The 15,223-nt window shown below is 46.2% G+C and overlaps 2 long non-coding RNA genes across 3 annotated transcripts; one reads left to right on the top strand and one right to left on the bottom strand.

Moving 5' to 3' along the window:
• Positions 1 to 5,621: 5,621 nt before the first annotated feature.
• On the top strand, positions 5,622 to 12,463 carry LOC149121526 (uncharacterized). 2 transcript variants are annotated; one of them, XR_016222956.1, is made up of 4 exons: positions 5,622 to 5,888; positions 10,552 to 10,687; positions 10,957 to 11,092; positions 11,721 to 12,463. It is a non-coding gene; the product is annotated as an uncharacterized LOC149121526 (long non-coding RNA). The 2 variants fall into 2 exon arrangements; XR_016222955.1 differs by lacking the exon at positions 10,552 to 10,687.
• On the bottom strand, positions 7,861 to 9,946 carry LOC149121527 (uncharacterized). Its single transcript, XR_016222954.1, has 3 exons — positions 9,572 to 9,946; positions 9,021 to 9,082; positions 7,861 to 8,542 (listed from the first exon to the last, which is right to left on the bottom strand). It is a non-coding gene; the product is annotated as an uncharacterized LOC149121527 (long non-coding RNA).
• Positions 12,464 to 15,223: the final 2,760 nt, after the last annotated feature.

Raw genomic sequence — 15,223 nt, 5'->3', positions numbered from 1 at the left:
CTTCATTGCCTTATTTTTTCTTGTGTTGACCACACTTAAAAGTCTACTATGTCAACACTTTCTTAAGTATACAACATGTTGTTCACTGAGTTATCTCATGATTTGTGACAGTTCACTTGAACTCCTTGGTCTTGCCTAATTTTGACTGCTGTGATTAACAGGTTCTGAGTTTCCCACTTCCTAGTGTTTTAATCACAAAGCTCTATTTATTTTTTTCAAAAAATATTTATTTATATTAAAGTCAGAGTTACACAGAGAGAAAGAAAGGCAGACAGAGAGAGAGGTCTTCCATCAGCTGGTTCACTCCCCATATGTCCACAATGGTTAGAGCTGTTCCGATCAGAAGCCAGGAGCCAGAAGCCAGGAGATTCTTCTAGATCTCCCAGGTGGGTGCAGGGGCCCAAGGACTTGGGACATCTTCTACTGCTTTCTCAGGCCATAGCAGAGAGCTTGATTGGAAGTGGCGAGCCAGGACTCTAACCGGCATCCATATGGGATGCTGGCACTACAGGCGGCAGCTTTACCAGCTATGCCACAGCGACAGCCCCAAAAGCTATCTTTCTGAAGTTGACTTTGGACACCAGACCTAGGGGTGAGGAGGGGATATATTTATTTTTTGTGTGTGTTTGATGTATTTCATGCATCCAAATATCCTGAAGACTCATCCATGTTGTCAAGTAATAAGATTTTCCTTATTGTTAGGATTGGATAATATTGCATTGTATGTACAGACCACATTGTCTTTATACATTTATCTGTTGATGGACACTTAGGTTGATTCCACACTTGGAACTTTTGCATACTGTTGCAATGAACATGGGAGTGCAGATGTCTCTTTCACATGCAAATTCTAAATCCTTTAGATATATAATTACAGGTAGCACTGGGACTGCTGGGTAATATGAAGGTTCTATTTCTCATCATACAATTTTCATTATATTTATACTAATTTACCTTTCTACCTTCATCCTTGGTAACATTTATTTCTTCTGTGTTTTTTAACTTTTTATTTTATTTATTTGAAAGTCAAATTTATACTGGGGAGGAGGAACAAACAGAAAGAAACAGAGAGGAGAGAGGAGGGGGGAGAGAGAGAGAGAGAGAGAGAGATTAAGAGAGAGAGATCTTCCATCCACTGGTTCACTCCTCCTAATGGCCACAACAGCTAGGGCTGGACCAAGCCAAAGCCAAGAGCCAGGAGCTTCTTTCAATTCTCCCATGTGTGTTCAGGGGCTCAAGCACTTGGAACATCTTCTGTGGTTTCCCAGGTCATTAGCAGGCAGGTGTATTAGCAGTGGAGCAGTCAGATCTGAAACTATCACCTATATAGAATACCAGTGTCACAGGCAGTAGCTTTACCTGCTATGCTACATTGCCAGCCCCCTTTTTATGTTTTTTTCTAATAACTCTTCTAACATGTGTGTGGTGATATCTCTTTATAGCATCAGTTTGCAACTCTCTGATGATTAGTGATGATGAGCATTTATTCATATACCTGTTCACTGTGAAACTTCTTTTCAGAAATATTTATTCAAGTCTTTTGGAAGCATTTAGTTCTGTTTTTTTTTTTCTACTTTAAGTCCATGGGTGCAGCAGCCATTCCATCTCTCTTGATTACAGCAAGAAATCAGTGGTCTTGGAAGCGGGAACAGAGCTGCAGCTTCGCCTGGGAGCTGAGGGCCTGGTGCTGGCCCCACAGACAGCCCTGCAGCTCACACTGGGCCATGTGGTGGTCGTGGTGGTCCCTGAGAACGTCCTGACAGCAGCAGAGGGGCTCTGGTTCCCTGCCCAGGGCCACTGGCTCCTGCTCACAGGTGCTGACCCCACCTGGGAGATCAGCATGGAAGACAGATCTGCCGTTCCCCAGGGAGCAGTCGCTGTGTGTATCCCACAGGCACACAGGAAGGATGTTGCTCCCCACAGCCCCCAGCCACCATTGGCATGCCCAGGCAATGCAGCGCCAGGAGCTGCTCCTCTCATTGCCCCAGCCCCCTCTTCCTCACCCCTCGCTACAGAGCTGCTGCCACTCTGGGCTACTCCCATATGCCCAAGCTCACCCAGAGAGGCATCCTCTGCCAGCTGAGTTCCAGTTGAGTCTCCATGGCCTGGAACCCCTGGCCTGCTCTGTCCTCAGACCTCTGCCTCCCTCTCCCAGCACAGGGCCCAGAGCTTGTATCAAGGCCGGCCCCAGGCCAGGCTGCAAGGCGCACAGACATCTCTTCCAACACTGATGCACCAGGAGCCCTCAGGATCCACACAAACTGCAGAGATGCTTACATCAAGGCCATGGACACCTGCCCCTTCTGGATTCACCCATCCCTGACATCACCCCCGAGTATGCGCGGGGGACACTGCAGATGTGTGGTGCTCTCAGATCTGCCACAGGTGCTGGAGAGATAAATAGTGGTAGTGATGAATTTGGGGTGTCAGTGATTTCCAGTGTCCTCACTGTCAATGGGATGAGAATTTTGGGTGACACCATTGTAAATACCTAAAATCCAATTGTAAATAATAGAACACTGTGAAAAAAATCAAAATAGCAGCACTGTGAGTCCTTACACATCTTGCAATTATTGAAGGTGAATTTGGACAGTTTGGGATTGTCGGGTTTATCTGGGGCCTCTAACTCTTGTGAAACCTGTGTACATACCTGGTGTGTATGATGAACTAAAGTTTCTTATGGAGTCCTTCTGTATGTGTGAAACACACCCTGGATTTAGACTTTGAATGGTGAGATGGCATTGGTATATGCCACCTTGATGGGATTGAATTGGAATCCCCTGGCGTGTTTCTAACTCTATCATTCAACCAATGGTATTAAGTAGAACAAAAAAAAATATTAAAAGGAATGAAATAGCAAATTTTTGCTTGACAGTCAGGACAAGGGCTGATCAAGTCATTGTTTCTCATAGTGTCCATTTCACTTCAACAGGTTTCCTTTTAGGAGCTCAGTTAGTTGTCACCAATCAGGGAGAACATATGATATTTGTCCCTTTGGGACTGGCTTATTTCATTCAGCATGATGTTTTCCAGATCCCGCCATTTTGTTGCAAATGACTGGATTTCATTTTTTTTATTGCTGAATAGTATTCTATAGAGTACATATACTATAATATCTTTATTCAGTCTCATGTTGATGGGCATTTTGATTGACTCCATGTCTTAGCTATTGTGAATTGGCTACTCCTCTTCTTATCCAACTCTCTGCTATGGCCTGGGAAAGCAGTGGAGGATGGCCCAAGTCCTTGGGCCACAGACCCATGTGGGAGACCTGGAAGAAACTTGTGGCCCCTGGCTTCAGATGAGCCCAGCACCTGCCATTGTAGCCATTTGGGAAGTGGACCAATGGAGGGAATTCCTCTCTCTCTCTGCTTCTCTGTTACTCTGCCTCTAAATAAAATAAATAAATCTTAAAAAAAGAAAAGAAAATCAGCCACTTTGAATGTCTGTATCCAATATAGAAGGCTTGGGGTCTAGTCCTAGCTCTTCTCCCATTTCCAGCTTCTTGCTGATGTGACCTTGGGAGATGAAAGTTGTAGCTGAATGTTTAGGTCCATGCCACAGCTGTCTGTAGGGCACTGGGTTCTGAGCTGGTCCAGACCCTGGTCTGCCTATTGTAGCCATCTCTCTCCCTGTCTCCCCAATTCTCCCTCTCACCATTTCTCTTTCAAATAAATTTTCAAAAAATAATGAGTAGCGGGGCCAGCGCTGTGGCACAGCATGTTAACGTCCTGGCTTAAAGTGCCAGCATCCTATATTGGCTCCAGTTCGAGTCCTGGCTGCTCCACTTCAAATCCAGTTCTCTTGTATGACCTGGGAAAGTGGTAGAAGATGATCCAAGTCCTTGGGTCCCTAAACCCACATAGGAGACCAGAAGGAAGCTCTTGGCACCTGGTTTTGGATCAGCACAGTTCTGACCATTGCAGCCATCTAGGGAGTGAACCTAGGGAAGATTCTCTCTCTCTCTCTCTCTCTCTCTCTCTGCCTCTCCTCTATGTGTAACTCTGACTTTCAAATAAATAAAAATCTTTTGAAAAATGAGTTAGTAATACATCTTCAGAAAATAAAAATAAAGTATAAACCCTCCACATCTACATTTTTGCAATTAAAATTTCATCATGGTTATAAAAACATAATATCCACAAAGTTAATCCTTCCTTCCTGAATGAATTTGTTAAGTCTCAAGAAAAGGAAACATCATATTATTCAACCCCTATAAGATGGGTGGGTGGGGGTTTGAGGAAGTTACAGATATTATGTCTTTAAAAGATTTATTTATTTACTTGTTAATTGAAATTCAGATTTACAGGGAGAGACAGAGAGAGCAAGCAAAATTTTCCATCTGCTGGTTCACTCCTCCAATGGCCTCAATGGCCAGGCCTGGGCCAGGCTGATGTCGGAAGCCTGAATCTCCATCCTGATCTCCCACAGAGAAGGCACAGGCTCAGGTAATTGGGCCATTACCCGCTGCTTTCCCAGGGTCATTAGCAGAAAGCTAGATGGAAAGTAGAGTAACTGGGACTTGAACCAGCTACTGGGACTTGAGCCAGCCATAGAAAGTGGCAGTCAGTGTCACAGTGGCAGCTTAGTGCACAGGGCCACATTGCTGACCTTGTCTTTTCATTCTAAATAAAAGGAATCCTACTCTTTTTCTTTTAAGATTTATGTATCTGAGAGGTAGAATTGCAGAGAGAGAGAGAGAGAGATTTAAAGGACTTTTATCTGCTGGTTCATTCCCCAAATGGCCACAACAGCCAGAGCTGAACCAATCCGAAGCCAGATGATTCTTCCAGGCCTCCCAATCAGGTGCAGGAGCCCAAGCACTAGGACCATCTTCCACTGCTTTTCCAGGACATCAGCAGAAACCTGAATTGGAAGTGGAGCAGCCAGGACACAAACTGGCATCAATGTGGGATGCTGGCACCACAGGTGGAGGATTAGCCCACTATGCCACAGTGCTGGCCCCAGGAATACTTCTCTTGACCCAGTGTCTGTGTATGTGATGCCACATTTCCATCATCAATTTCTCTGATATGTGGCTGTTCTCAGTATCTCTTAGTATACGAGCCTGATGCTTAGGAGGAAGAAGGAACCAACAATGCCTGCACACTTATGGAAAAGTGCACCCCCATCATATTTGGTCATGGCCCATGCTGGTTTCCAGTTTCACATGACTATACATTTTTGGACCCAGACTTCATTTTTATGCAGCTTCATTCTCAGTACATCTAGGTTCTGCTTTGTTCCCACATTTTGTGGAAAGCAGGAGTCACGTTTAAATCACATGCAGTAGTTTCTCTTGATGATTTTCTTATTTGCAGGACTGGATGTCCTAGCTGGTGATTCTTGTGAGTGAATTGATAATACAGAAAGAGGGACACTTTTTTCTTGGTTTCCTTAAAAATATTTTTTTTTATTTCTTTGAAAGTTAGAGTTAAAGAGAGAAGAAAAGGAGGAGGATGGAGGGAGGGAGAGAGAGAGACAGAGAGACACAGAGAGAGAGACAGAGAGACACAGAGAGAGACAGAGAGACACAGAGAGAGAGAGATACAGAGAGAGATACAGAGAGACAGAGAGAGAGGTCTTCAAATCATTGGTTTACTCCCGAAATGGCCACTACAGCTGGGGCTGGGCCAGGCTGAAGCCAGGAGCTAAGAGCTTCACCTGGGTTTCCCACATGGGTGAGGGGCCCAAGCATTGAGGCTGTCTTCTGCTGCCTTCCCAGGTGCATTAGCAGGGAACTGGGGAAGAAGGTGAGCAGCCGATTCTTGTATCAGTGCTCATATGCGATGCCGGCATCTCAGGCAGAGGCTTAAACTGCTACGCCCTAACACCAGCTCTAGAAGGAATATGCTGACCACTTGACCCACTAATCTCACTGCTTCCTGGTGAGTTGGAAGAGATTTGCTTTTATCCAGAAAATATTTCATAGTAGTGATATTCACGTTTTGCTATACTATATCATTCATTCCCTGAAATAATTGTTTATGAATGTTTACACTGTTAAATTTGATTTTTGAAAAGAATATTACAAAGAATGTTACTCATAATTTGTATGAACTCCTCAGAGAAGTAGAGATAAATTCATCACCTTATGTGAGTTTCTGATTAGAACTCCACCTAATTGTCCAAACAGACCACCTCGGGATGTCCTTAAAGGAAAGAGTGTTTGGGGTGAAAAAGATTTACTTTATTTATTTGAGAGAGAGCAAGATCCCAATTGCTGTTTCATCCCCAAATGCATGCAATCATGGGGTAGGGATAGGCCAGACCAAGTATTGGGAATTCAATCCCAGTAACCTCGTAGGTGGCCAGGACCCACCTACTTGAGCCATCACCTGTTGCTTCCCAAGGTACAAGGACATGGAGTAGAGCCTGAACTTGAACTCAGTTACTCCAATATTGGAGTGTGCATATCAAGCATGCTCCACAACTCCCAGCCCAGAAAAGACTGGAAAAGACTCATGGCATTGAGAAATACTGAGGGATATGAAGATCACCTTAAGTGAACTTATGTAGGAGTTGTGGACATGCTTTTGAGATTATGTTTCTGAGTGTGTATGCAAGAGTGTGGTAGGGAGGGTGTGAGCTTTTCTCTCTCTCTCTCTCTCTCTCTCTCTCTCTCTCTCTCTTTTTCAAGATTTATGTCTTGGGGCTGGCACTGTGGGGTTGTGGGTTAAGCCTCCACCTGCAAGGTCGGCATCCCATATGGGGGCCGGTTCGAGTCCAGCTGCTCCTCTTAGGATCCAGCTCTTTGCTATGGTCTGGAAAAGTGGCTGAAGTTGGCCCAAGTAATTCAGCCCCTGCACCCATGTAGGAGACCTGAAAGAAGCTGCTGGCTCTTGGTATCAGATCAACCCAGCTCCATCTGTTGTGGCCATTTGGAAAGTGAGCCAGTGGGTTGAAAATTCTCTCTGTCTGCCACACTCTCTGTATGCAACCCCTCAAATAAATACATAAATCTAATATTTGTATATTTATTTGACATCAGAATTACAGAGAGAAATAGAGAGATGGAGAAAAAGAGATCTCTCATCTGCTGTTTCCCTCCCCAAATGGCTGAAATGGATAGGGGTGGCCCAGGCTGAAGCCAAGAGACAGGAAATCCATCTAGGTCTCCTTCATGGGTGCAGTGGCCCAAGGATTTGGGCCATCCTTTGCTGTTTTCCGAGGCACATTAGCAGGGACCTGGATTAGAAATGGAACAGCCGGGACTCAAACCAGTGCTTATATTGAATGCCTGTGCTACAGCCATGGACTTAACCTCTTGCACCACAACTCTGGTTCTGAGCTTCTGATTCTTGGAAGTGGACATCACTGTCTTGAGAACGACCCTCCCTGTCTGTTCACTGTGGCCTTGAACAAAGGTGGCATCTTCCAGCCTATAATGTGCCTTTTGAAATGTGTGCTTGTGAAAGAAAATAAATACAACAAACACAGAACTCATTTTTGTATTTTGTTCAACCAAAAGAAGCCAAGTAGCATCATTACAAACATAGGATATCAAATTGTAAAGATTTGACTAAACTTCTTCTTCTGAATTCAAATCTAGGATGTATATCATGAACCCAATGCATATCCATATAAAATTTGAATACCTAAGTTTATTTATAGAAATCACAAGAGATACAAACACCATCTTCCACAGCACAGCTCTAGGGACTCTGGCAAAATCCCCTTCCTCCAAGTACACCAAATACAGAGCTCCACTTCTCTCCCAAGCATCTCCAGCTGGTGACAGACTGGAAAGAGCACATGGCATTTCTGCACAGCACCAAACACCCGCAGTGTCCCCCTCACAGAGAAGGGGTTGAGATCAGGAATGGGGGAATCCCAGAAGGGGCAGGTGTCCATGGTCTTGCTGTCAGCTTGTCTGCAGTTTGTGTGGGGCCTGAGGGCCCCCAGTGCATCAGTGCTGGAAGAGACATCTGTGCACCTTGCAGCCTGGCCTAGGGTGGGCCTTGATGCAAGTTCTGGGCCCTGAGCTGGGAGAGGGAGACAGAGGCAGAGGTCTGAGGGCAGAGCAGGCCAGGGGTTCCAGGTCATGGAGACTCAACTGGAACTCAGTTGCAGAGGATGCCTCTCCAGTTGAGGCTTGGACATGTGGGAGTAGCCCAGAGTTGCGGCAGCTCTTTAGCGAGGTGTGAGGAAGAGGGGGCTGGGACAGTGAGAGGAGCAGCTCCTGGCATTGCATTGGCTAGGCATGCTGATGGTGGCTGGGGGCCTTGGAGAATACCAGCCACCCTGTCTGTCTGTGGCACACACATCAGCTGCTCCCAAGTAAGCCATAGACCCATCTTCAAGGTTGATCTTCCAGGTGGGGTCAGCACTTTGAGCGGGATGCAGGGGCCTGGGCAGGGAACCAGAGCCTTCTACTGCCTCAGGATGTGCTCAGGGACCACTACCACCACCACATGGCCCAACGTGAGCTGCAGGGCTCTCTGTAAGGCCCAGCACCAGGCTCTCAGCTCCCAGGTGGAATTGCAGCTCTGTTCCACTTCAAAGACTACCAAGATCATCTGGGTGCTGGCACTCTTCAGCCCTAGATGGGGCAGAAGCCAGGAGTTAGGGCTTGTCAGAAAGCAGCTGACAGGGTACAGGTGGCTGTGTCCCTACCTGAAACTCAGCCCCCAAATCCAGCTCTCCGTGGACACCCAAAAATGTCACTTTCCTGAAACCCTCAAAAAGATCACCAAGGGACGTTCCCTGGGCCCTGGAGCACAATCAATCATGTGGACCCCAGGACATACACTCAGGGCTGCATGGAGTACTGCTTCATCATGGCATGGACAATGGCTGCCCTTCCTGGGCAGCTTCTGCACCTAGGGGAACACGGAGTTCATCGAGGGGAGGCGGCTGTCCCACGGGAGTCCCAGTGGAGGGGCATAGTTGCTCCCTCCACGGAGGTGGCTGCAGGCCTGGGCATCCTAGAGAAAGTCCCTCCCCCATTCCAGTCAGGCTTGGAAGGGGGAGCCTTTCCTAGTGGGGGCAGTCAGGTGAGAGCATAGAAAATGCCTTACCTGGCCTGGGACCCTGCTGCAGTCTCTGCCGTTTGGGGAGGTTGCCTTGTGTCCCGTGTGGCCTGCAGGAGAATGGGACTCGGTCAGCTGAGACCAGCGAGACCTGTTACACAAAGCCCCTAACTCATTGCAGCCCTGCAGCCCTGAGCCCATCCCAGTCCCCCAGATTCAACGCCCAACACTGGGGCTGCCTGAATCCCTCTTCTCCCCTGAGGGTGGGGACTTCTGATCTGCCAAGGCCCATGTGGATATTACAACATCAATTGGGGGCCATACCAACCACTCAGCTTAAAAAGGAGTCTGCTCTGCTGTTCTGCATTCTGGGTCCCACCTGCAGATCCTTTAGCACAGGCTGAACAAAAGAGCATCACTGGACCCAGGGGGCTGATGTTCCCACCCCTGAAACTGTGCTCACCTCAGCACACACCGACATGGGACAGGAACCTATGAGGCATCTCTCTCTCTCTCTATCTCTCACTCTCTCTCTCTCCCTCTCTCTCTCTCACACACACACACTCAATCTGTCATCTAGACACTCTCCTCCAACATACCTGCTGTCTCCAACAGGGCCGCTGGTCCCTTCTGGGCAGGAGTCACTGGGGCTCCTTGGGCGCCAGCAGCCACTCATGGTACAGATTCTCTGGTCTGTCTGTGCCAACCCCAGGAGATGTCTGCTTCCTGCAGATCTCCCATTGGCTCCTGCTCTTTCTCTTCACCTGAGGCAGAGGGATCAGCCCCCCAGCTGGTACCCCAGGCAACTTGAGTGCTAGGGAGATGTTCCTGCGTCCTCACACGGGCAGAGTGAGCTTGGACAGAGGGAGCTCCTGGGAACGCCTCCAGGTGTGGGAGGCAGGGTTAGAGCCAGGGAGGAATGGTAGGCTTGGCTTCCTCCTCGTATTCTCAGCCTGATGAGCTTATGGGGGGAAGGGTTTGCTAGGCAGAACTCAATCAACCAGAATAATGATCGGCTGGCAGTCTATCAATGAAAGTCAATCCAATAGAACCTCCCCTGATTAAAATCCCATCCAGTAAGAACTGCCTATGGTATGCAATTCTGTTAAACAATTCTCTTGCTCCTTATGTGATTGTTTTTCCAATAACCCTTCTGCAATTCTACAGGATTTGATTTTTATAGAGTAGTTTATTTATTTTAAAGTCAGAGTTTACAGAGGGAGATGGAGAGGCAGAGAGAGAGAAAAAAAAATTCTTCATCCACTTGTTCACACCCCAGTTGTTTACATAGCCTTAGCTGTGCAGATCCGAAGCCAGTAGCCAAGAACTTCGACTGGGTCTCCCACATGGGTACAAGGGCCCAAGGACTTGGGCCATCCTCTATTGCCTTCGCAGGCCATAGCAAAGTGCTGGGTCAAAAGTGGAGCAGCCAGGACTAAAACCAGTGACCCTATGGGATTCTGATACTGCAGGCAGTGGTTTTACCTGCTATGCCACAGCCCCAGCCACAGGATTTGATTTTTGAAATCATCCTTTTTTCCTATTTACTACTGGTTTCCTTCCTTCCTTATTTATTTAGAAAGGCAAAGTGGCAGTGGGATAGGGAGACCCAAAGAGCCATCTTGCATCCGCTGGTGCTTTCTACTCCTTTTCCATACTCATCAGGGAGCAGGATTGGAAGCACAGGAGCCAGGACTCCAACCTGTGCCTCTAAGGTATGTGGCTGATTCCAGGCTGGCTTATTCCCCTGGGCCACAACAGCAGCACAATTTCTCCTGTAGTCTATTAAAACCAATGGCATATGCAAATTTCTGTGTATGGAAACTTTCTAGATTTTTACATATAAATATGTTTTCCATATATATATTTTCCTTGGTCTGTGGCTTATCCACTGATGGGATTGTGACTGGGGGAATTAATTGCATTTTTCCCGGTAGCTGTGGATTTCCCACTGTTTTGCTTATCTATTGTCTTCCTCTATAAGGACCAGCCAGAAGGCAAAGATCCAGCATTTTCCAAGAATCCACAGGTTGTATGCATCCTACTCTGAGGGCAGCCAGGCAAAACTTGTGACCATGGGAGAACCTGCGTCATTCTCATCTCCAAGCCAGCCCTCCCTGGTGAGTTGAGAATTATTGTGACCACCCAGTGTCCACTGGTGTACTTCTTTCTTTACTTAAATTTCTCTCAGTAACTGACAGGATTTTTCTAAAGATTTAGTTATTTATTTGGAAGGCTGGGTTACAGGCAGAGATTGGGAGAGAAAGAGAGGGGGAGAAGCCCTCCACGTGCTGGTTCACTCCAACCATGGCCACAACTTCAAACATGGGGCTTCACTCCCTGGTTTTGAGTGACAGTCAATGTCATCTACCCTTAATTATGTGAACTTTCTTGGGATCATAGACCAGATTGTTCTGAAATATTTCTTAATTTATTTCAAAGGAAGAGTTACATAGAACAATAGTAAGAGCTAGTGAAAGATGATCTTCCATCCTCCCCCTCTCTCCTTCTCTCTCTGGCACTCTGCTATCAAATAAAAACAAACCCTAAAACACACAGCTTTTTGTTCTCATCCCCTCAAACCGCCTGTGGTTCCAATGCACTTGGCCTCATACCTTTTGGATGACAATGGTGCACAGTGCGAGGCAGCTTCCACCAGGAGAAGGGGAGGTGGAGGCACCTGGGACCCCTTCCATGGTTGGAAGTCTGTGTCTTCCACTCTGCTCAAGTTTGATTTTGTTTTCCAAGGGGAGACTGAGAAGAATGATTATTCCTGAGACCTTGCAAAGGAAGCAAGTAGCGCGTGTGTTGAAGGCCAAGCCGAGACCCAGAGCAGGCTCTGCACAGCCAGTCAGACTGACCAGCTGCATCTTCAAGAGTCTGATCACTCGAGTCACTGCCCACCCGGGCAATGTGGTTCAACACTTGCTGACAGAGGGGTACCTGGAGAAGCCCCAGCAGGTCTGTGCACTCAGGCGACTGCAGGGGCTCTGCGCCAGCAGCAACGAGGGAGAGCCTTTACCCACTTTGGAATTTGCAAACTCCTGGAAGATGACAGCACCAGCAATCCCAAGCAGATCCCCAGGTCCGGTTGGTGCTGGGGGTCTGCAGTCCAGGCCCAAGCCTACCCATGAGCCAGCCTCCAAGGTGGTAGTGGTGATTCCACCAGCAGATCTGGGTGTCTCCTGGCCTCTCTCCAGCTGGCAGGTAACTCCTGAGGACATCAAAAGGCAGACAAGGAAAGTGAAGGAGCTGAGGAGGAGACTGGCTGAGGCCCTGCAGGCAGACAAGATCATCAGAGAGGAAGAGAAGGTGGGGAGGGGAGACTGAACATGGGGAAGCTGGAGAGAAGGGGCAGCCACATGGTGGTACAGGCTCTGTGGGGGTGGTGGAGCCCCCAAGAAAGAGCTTTCCATGTTGGTCTTTGTGTGTAATGCCAGTTTGGCCCTCTTTATGGATCCAGTAATCCCCAACTGTACTTTATTAAACTCTGATAGAAAGGACGTGTGGACTGTGCCTCTTTTTGTGGGGGACATGATAAGTTTCCCTTGAGAAAGTGTTTCAGTTTCTCTTTACAGTTTTTTTTTTCATTTTTACATCACCATCTTCATCGGTAATCTATTGAGGGATTATTGCCTTACTCATTTTTCTTCTTCCATTACTTAACATTAAAGGAAATGATGGCCCCTGCTCCAAAGACATTCTCTTCCTCTGATGTCCATGTGAATGATTTTCACTTTTAAAATTTTTTATTCATTTTTTGAGAGGTGGAGTTACAGAGAGTGAGAGGGAGAGACAGAGAGAAAGGTCTTGTATCCACTGGTTCTTTCCCCAAATGGTCGCAGTGGCTGGAGCTATGCCAATCTGAATCAGGAGCCAGGAGCTTCTTCTGGGTCTCCCACATTGGTGTAGGGGCCCAAGTGCTTGAGCCATCTTTTACTACTTTCCCAGGCTTCTCAGATAGCTGGATTGGAAGAGGAGCAACTGGGACACCAACCAGTGCCCATATTGGATGCTGGCGCACTACAGGTAGAGAATTAACCTACTGTGCCACAGGGTCAGCCTCTGAAGTATTTTCAGGTAAACAAATCAGTGGCATTTGGTACATTTGAAAATTTGGACAAGTTTCACCTCTGTTATTTTGATTGATACCATTGTTTACAATTCTTCTATATCAAGCTACTGAAGAACAAAATCTTTTTAAGGAATATGTAGTTGGCTAATTCCAACATCAGGGTCATGAGCTTCAAAATGTCACAGTTTTGAACATTCTGTTCAAAAATTTCATCACAGGACCAGCTTGGTGGCCAAGCAAGTAAAGCTGCTACCTCAGACACTGGTTTCCCATATGGGAGTCAGTTCGAGTCCCAACTGCTTCATTTCTAACCCAGCTCCCTGCTGATAAACCTGGGAAGAAAAGTGATAGCTGACTCAAGTGCTTGGGCCACTGCCACCCACATAGGGGACCCAGAAGAAACTCCTGACTCCTTGAATCAGTCTGGCCCAGCTGCTTATTGTAGAGACCATTAGGGGAGTGAACCCATGGATGCAAGATCTCTCTCTCTCTCAATTTCTCTCTCTATATATATATGTCTTGAGCTCTGACTTTCAAATCAATAAATAAATCTTTTTTAAAAAGTTCTCATGTTTGATCACACCTTGTTCCCTGAAATGTCAGAAGACAGAAACATTCACACACAAGAGACCAAATTTTTAAGCATGAGGGGAAAATGGCTTTTTCAAGCTTTCCTGATGTATAGTAATACAAATTTAGTACGTTTCATGTATGTATGTTGACAACTTTGGACATCGCATACATCATAGTATCATCATCACCATCAAAGAAGTAGACATTCATGGGCACCAAATCCCCTTAGGTTGGGTGGTAAAAAAAAATCTTAAGTATGAAAATAATCATATGGATAGGATTAAGTGTTAAAGTGCTCATAGAAATAGGATTAAGTGTCTAGTAATGATAATAATAATCATAATAATAGATTTAAAAGGAGAGACTGTTCCAACATGGGAAGCAGTCCACACAGCAGACTCATAGAATGATAATCACTTTAAGTAGCACTCTTAATTCAGAAACAACCCTCAAGGCATTCTGTTCTGGCTACAATGCCCACATGTAAATTTCAGGCATGGAAAGTGAAGACACTACTGCAAAAATGTGTCCTACATGAAGGACATCGGTGGGTGAAACCCCAGTGGAAAGAAGGTGTCTTCAAGAAAGGAGGTACTATTCTCTGAAGGAAGGAGAGAACTTCTACTTTGTTTATTGTCTTGTCTAAATCCTGATGATGTTTGTGGATTCAAAAGTCTTCCGTAAGGGCCGACTCTGTGGTGTAGTACGTAAAGCCACTGCCAGCAGTGTTGGCCTCCCATATGGGTGCAATTTCAAGTCCCTGCTTCTCCATTTCCTATACAGCTCTCTGCATGACCTGGGAAAGCAGTGGGAGTTGGCCCAAGTCTTTGAGCCCCTGCACTTGCATTTGAGACCTGGAAGAAGATCCTGACTCCTGGCTTTGGATGGGCACATCTCTGGCCATTGCAGCCATCTGGGGTGTGAACCAGTGGATGGAAGACCTATTTCTCTCTGCCCCTCCTCTTTGTAACTCTGCCTTTCAAATAAAATAAATAAAAAAACATTTTAAAAAAGTTCCATAGCTTAGGCAGCTCTTGTCAGGAGCCTCAGTTAATGACTGGCGTCATACACAAGAGTGTTAATTGTTGAATTAACCACAAGAGTCACTGTGCACTAACTTCTCATGCAGGGCATCTGTCCTCAATGAGTTGTCCTCAATGAGATTTAACTGCGAAACCTGTTCTCAAAGTTTTATTTCATTTTAGTGAATTAAGTAGAAGATTTGAACATCCCTTGTCTCGACTGTTGAGGAACAGTTTTTTTTTTTTTTCATGCAAATTGTTGAACTCTTTACTTACTACAGAGTTGGTCTTCTGTGTTAAAGTTAATTGGAAGTGAATATTAGTGGAGAATGGGACTGGGAGTGGGAAAAGGAGGAGGGAGTCTGGGCGTGTGGGTGGGAGAGCAGGTATGGTGAGAAGAATCACTATATTCCTAAAGTTGTACTTATGAAATTCATGAAGTTTGTATTCCTGAAATAAATGGCTTCTTTAAAAACAATAAAGTAGGAATTTGCATCCACATGCCTTTCTGAAGTATGAGAATTCACATCAAAAAATACCCAAGGACATTCCAGAAACCCGCTCAAAAATATTACAGAATC

The sequence above is a fragment of the Oryctolagus cuniculus genome, chromosome 16, assembly GCF_051225735.1.
Source record: "Oryctolagus cuniculus isolate XC-2025 breed Fujian yellow rabbit chromosome 16, ASM5122573v1, whole genome shotgun sequence".
NCBI classification, from domain to species: Eukaryota; Metazoa; Chordata; class Mammalia; order Lagomorpha; family Leporidae; genus Oryctolagus; species Oryctolagus cuniculus.
Note: the sequence above shows the minus strand (reverse complement) of the source record. Positions and strands in the feature narration are given on the sequence as shown.